This window comes from Chrysochloris asiatica, unplaced genomic scaffold, assembly GCF_000296735.1.
Source record: "Chrysochloris asiatica unplaced genomic scaffold, ChrAsi1.0 scaffold00137, whole genome shotgun sequence".
In the NCBI taxonomy this organism is placed as follows: Eukaryota; Metazoa; Chordata; class Mammalia; order Afrosoricida; family Chrysochloridae; genus Chrysochloris; species Chrysochloris asiatica.
The window spans coordinates 4497540-4503703 of NW_006408655.1; positions in this window are offsets into that span (position 1 = coordinate 4497540).

Consider the following 6164-nt stretch of genomic DNA (forward strand, 5'->3'; position numbering starts at 1 on the left):
CTGCGAACCTTAAGGTCAGCAGTTCGAAACTACCAGCCGCTCTGCGGGAGAAAGATGAGGCTTTCTACTCCCGTAAAGATTTACACCCTCGGAAACGCTGTACAGGGTCATTATGGGTCAGAACCGACTCGACGGCACTTAACAACAACAACAATTGGTTTTACTAAGAATATATAAAATAAGCATGCTGTCAACAAATAGAAATTTCCTTTTCAAACTGTGCTCATGAAATTGAGTTTTGTATCTGATTGCCTTCTGGGTGGTATTTCTGAATAAGAAAATGCTGGCTTGCATCTATTGAAAACAATCTCTGCCATCTCGTTATGTTTTATTCACCCTCTAAGTCCAGGTCCTTGCCATTCTGGATGTCAGAATTTCACCTACCTCATACCTGGTCTCTCTCCTTCAATTTATAGAAATCCTTGGATATAAAATAAGATCATCTGGAGACTTTCTGAGAGATCCTGGAAATATTCCTATTGATAATTTGCCGCCCTAGAAAAAAATCACTTTGTACACAAATAAAGCAATTAATTATAATGTTTTTGCCAACTATGCATGCATGTAAAAATAAGCATAACATGATTATGAAAATGCCTTGGGTACACCACAGTCGGCAAAAAATGTATAAGGCACCAATTATTTTCATAAAATATGATATATGATATGTACTACTTCATTGGCATCCTTGAGAATGGTGGGATGGATGGATGGATAGCTAGCTAGCTAGCTAGATAGATAGATATAAATAGATAGATAGATAGATCGATCATTAGGTAGATATATAAACTATTTTATTGTGAAAAGTTATACATCAAACCATATACCATCAACATTTTCTACATGGATAATTCAACATTGGTTACGTTCTCCTAGTTGTGCAGCCATTCTTGCTATCCTTTTCAAAATGATTCCACCACCATTAACATAAATCCAATGACCTGTAAGTAAAAACTCCTCATTTCCTATTCCCATTCACTCCTTGTCATTGTTTGTTGTTGTTGTTATGTGCCGTGGAGTCAGTTCCAACTCATAGTGACCCTGTACAGGGTTTCTGAGGCTGTAAATCTTTACGGGAGCAGAAAACCTCATCTTTCTCCCATGGAACAGCTGGTAGTTTTGAACTGCTGACCTTGTGGTTTGCAGCCCAATTCGTAACCACTACGCTACCAGAGCTCCTTGTAGGCACTGATAATTTTTGGTTTCTATGTATTTGCATATTTCATGTAAGTAAGATTATACAATATATGCCCTTTTGAGACTGAATTTATCTTGGTATGGCTCTTTGGGATGAGCAGTAGACCACAAGGTCAGTTTGAACTGTATGTCACTGGTTTAAACCCACCAGTTGCTCCTTGGAAACCCTACACAGGGTCGCTATGAGATGGAACTAAGTCAATGGCACTTAACAGCAACAACAACAAATGTTTGCAAGGTTGATTAATTTTGTGGCGTGCATCAGAATTTCATTTATCTTTATAGCAGAACAGAATACATACATTCTATTATAGAACAACAATACACATATCTATGGAGTCCCAATGTGGCACTGTGGGCTAACGAGCTGGACTGCAAAGTCGGTCTGAACCACAAGGTTGGTAGTTCAAGCTCACCAGCTACACCTAAGAAACCCTATAAAGGGCGGCTGTGGGTCGGAACCAACTCAACAGCACTTAACAACAAGGACAGTAACAGGTATATGGAGTCCTGGTGTGGCGCTGCAGGTTAATGCACTGCACTATGAGGTTGGTTTGTACCACAAGATTGATGGTTCAAGCTCACCAGCCACTCCTCGGAAACCCTATACAAGGTTGCTGTGAGTTGGAACCGATTCAACATCACATAGCAACAACATACACACACACACACACACACACACACATATATGTGTGTGTGTGTGTGTTGTTGTTGCTGTCATTAAGTGCCATCTAGTCGGTTCTGACTCATATATAGTGACCCTATATAGGGTTTCAAAGGACTGATGTGGGTTTGAACTGCTAACCTTGTGGCTCAAACTGACCTTTTGGTGTAGCACATTATTCTTGGAAACCCTATATAGGGTTGCTATGGGCCAGAATTGACTCGATGGCACATAACAACAATGACAACAAACACACACATACACTACTTTGTTTACACATTCATCTGTTGATGGATATTTCATTTGTTTCCACGTACTGGCTTGTGAAACATTCTGCAATGCACACTGGTTGTCTTGGTTATCTAGTGCTGTTGTAACAGAGACATTACAAATGAATGGGTTTAATATACAATTGTATTTTTTCACAGTTTCAGAGGCTGGACCTCTGAGTCTGGGTATTGACTCTAGGAGAAATCTTTCTTTCTGTGTTGACTCTGGAAAAAAGTCCTTGTCACTTTTGAGCTTCTAGTCCTTGAAGCACTTTATGTAGCTTGGCATCTATCCCTTCCATCTCTCCTCTACTCTCATGTTATAAAAAATCTCTTTTATATCTCAAAAGAGATAAATTCAAGATACACCCTAAATTTATTCTGCTTCATTAGTATAACAAAGACAATCCCTTCCCACCTGCAATTACAGTAACACATATAGAGATTAGGATTTAAAGCACATATTTGGGTTATTATTAGGTATCCTTGAACAGGCTCCAACTCATAGTGACCCTATGCACAACAGAACTAATACCTGGCCCTATGCCATCTTCACAATTGTTGTTACTCTTGAATCCATTTCCAGTGATACTGTACCAATCCATCTCGTTGGGAGGTCTTCCTCTTTTTTTCTGACCCTCCACTTTGCCAAGCATGATGGTCTTCTCTAAAGATTGGTCTCTCATGATAATATGTCCGAAGTATGAGAGATGAAGTCTTGCCATCCTGGCTTCTAAGGAGTACTCTGGCTGCATTTATCCTAAGACAGATTTATTTGTTCTTCTGACAGTACACAGTATTTTTAATATTCTTCTCCAACACCATAACTCAAATGCATCAATTCTTCTACAGTCTTCTTTATTCATTGTCCAACTTTCACATGCATATGAGCCTACTGAAATATTAAAGTTTGGGCTAGGCACACCTTCATCCTGAATCTGACATCTTTGCTCTTGAACACTTTAACGTGGTCTTGTTCAGCAGATTTGCCAACTGTTGTTTGATTTCTTGACTGCTGCTTCTATGAGCACTGATAGTGAATCCAAGCAAAGGCGGGAGAACACAATTCGATCTATAATATGGTAAACAGGTTTCTGTTTGAATCTTGTGTTCACTTCCTTAGTGTCTCAAAAACTCTGGGAAGAGCCACTATAGGTCAGAATTGACTCAATTGCAGTTGTTGTTGTTAAGTGTCATTGAGTCAATTCCGACCCATAGTGACCCTGTATAGAGTTTCCAAGGAGCAGCTAGTGAGCTTGAACCACTGATCTTGCAGTTCAAATGACTTTGCAGTCTGAGACATTCTCCCACAGTGCCATACCAGGACTCCTCAATTGCAGTGAGTAGGTTCAATTCTTCTGCTGGATTATTGGTGCATATGATAGTTCTATATTCAAGTTTTTGAGGAGCTACCACACTGCTACAGTGGTTGTACCATTTTACATTCCTATCGGCCATGGATGAAGATGAGAGTGGTATTTTTTTTTTTTTTTCCTGTTGGGGCAAGATAACTGGAAATTATTCTAATAAAAGCTGTTTCCAAATCCCTGGAAGTCTGGAGGAAATGCTGTCAACAGCTTGTATATTTAACAGAAAAGAGTCAGCTAGATGTCTTGTTGGTTTACCTAACAGAGAAGGAGTTACCTCCTTCAGACTGGCTATATCAGAAGCATTCCAGGGAAGATCTTGACATGCTGCCAAAAATCAAGTATAAAAATGTGGAGAAATGGGTTAAAGAGAAAATATTCAAGGAGAGGTGAAATGCAAAAGATTCCAGGGAGGGACTGGGAAACTGTACGAGTTTTTCCAGAAGACCGATTTGAGTTTTGGAAAAGACTTCCAACTGCCCAGAGTTTATGTAAATCCAAGTTCTGGATTTTTTTGAGGTCTGTCCTATCAATAGTACTATATAATGGAAAGAACTAATTATCTTGGAACTGTGCAGCTGCATGCAACCTTCAGATTAATATCAGACTTCAAAGAGAGAAGCAGATGTGTAAAGCGGAAGTCATGCCAGATATGTACTTTGGGGCATTAGGAAATTTTTGGTTTGATGAAAGACTCATATTCAATAATAATTTTCCATCTCTGAGCTATGGCAATGGGATTAATATATATTAGTCTGTCAACTAGTTTGCTGTTTTTCATTGTATTTGTTATTTTTCCATTTGGGGCTTAATAGACAGGAAATTGCTGATTTTTCAGAGTTTATGTGGAATTTGTAAATACCAAATGGAAGTTATTCAGACAAACAAATCCAAATAAGATGCATCTACTATTGTCAATTACAATTTGTTACTCTCCTTTTGCAGAAGTGAGAATAACATTACACAATTCAGTTTGTTGAACTTTGTCTCTTCATTTTTCATCTAAATAATTGACGCTTGAACACATATTTTTAAGGCAACAAGTGTTTGTCAGCATCATGCTACAGCAATCGTCTATATGTTTTGGAAATCCTGCCCTAGTGTTTAGGAAATGTAGTGCAGTGAATTACTTCATATGATTCTTCTACCCATAGTCTTCATCACTCCTACCAAACAACGTTTTTTCTTGATAGGTATGAGAAGGTGAGAGAAGACCTTAATAGGATAACATGATTCAATTGTGAATGGTTGTTAACAGGACTAATTGTGATTTTAAAAATTGGGAACTCTCTAACAAGAGTATAAAATGAACCGTCTCAGAAGCAGGAGGGGGGATTTCATTATCATCAAGGAAGAAGAGCCAGAAGTGGGGCTTATCCTTCAGACCCCAAGATTCCTGCATATTGAACCTCTTTGGCCTTGACACCAAAGAAGCCGCAAAGGAGCAACAGCAGGAGAACTAAGAACCAGAGCACAAGACTATTTGGCAGACTGCTTGGACCATGGAGCAAACTGAGTGTCTTTGGGCATGGAGCTCATTTGCTGAGTGGGGTGCCTCCAGGCACTTAATTCGGGAACTTGGTTTACTGACCCACAGAGCTAGAGCTAAGCACCTTCAGGCTGAGACTTGTAGAGGAGTGGAGTGTCCTTTGGGCATTTATCAGCAGCCCTAAAAGACCTTTATAACCTTGCCTGAGCAGGGCAGAGGCCAGGCCATGGGGCCCAGAGTCAGAAAGAGCTGTCCCTATGAGCACAGCTCAGGAGAGGTTGTTCTGACTGGAAAAACTCTGAACATTTCTGACCCTTAATAAATGTCATCATTGTGAATATGGTGTCTGAGTTCTGTCTGGCCATTGCAATGACTTATGGAATCCAGCAGAGAAGTAGAGAGCACCGTGAGAGGGAGGGTTGGCATCATTTTGTACGGGGTTTACAGTATTTGATATTCAAAGAGTCTAAGAACCCAGTCTGGCTCTGAAAGATACTTAGCTATGTGACATTGGCACATCATTACAGAATGCCAATCTTCTATTCAAAAAGTAAAAAGATGACTTCACTTGTAAAATATGTCCACAGGAAAATTGGCTGGAAGGAAACATATCAAAATGCAAACTGTCGTCATTTGTAGGTAGCAGAATGATGTGTGACTTTTAATTCTTGCAAATTCTCCTCATTTTTCTAAATTTTCTATAATAACAGTGGAAATGTTTCAAAATTAAGATGTATTTTTATATGTGCTAATTAAAGTTTATTTCACATCTAAATGGGTGCCAGCTCCTTTACAAAATGAGCTTAATCTGAAGCTAAAATTTGTTAAGTGCAGGTTAGAATTCTCGAGGCCTCCTTGAAATTTTTATTTATTGGTATGTAACACGGAAACCTATCATTCCAGATATCTATTACTTGTAGAGTATGGGTTGTCTCCATGTTCAAATACCAATTAGTATTATTTTTTTTCTTTATCTTACAAATTGAATATAAACCACAAAAGTAACGGTTTGTTTAATATAAACCAACTGTAAATATGTCCTCTTACATCCTGGTTGTCATATACAAGATATGAAATTATGTGGTTGTTGTCAGGTGCCATCAAGTCGGAACCGACTCATAGCGACCCCATGCACAGCAGAACGAAACAATGCTCGATCCTGGGCCAACCTCACTACC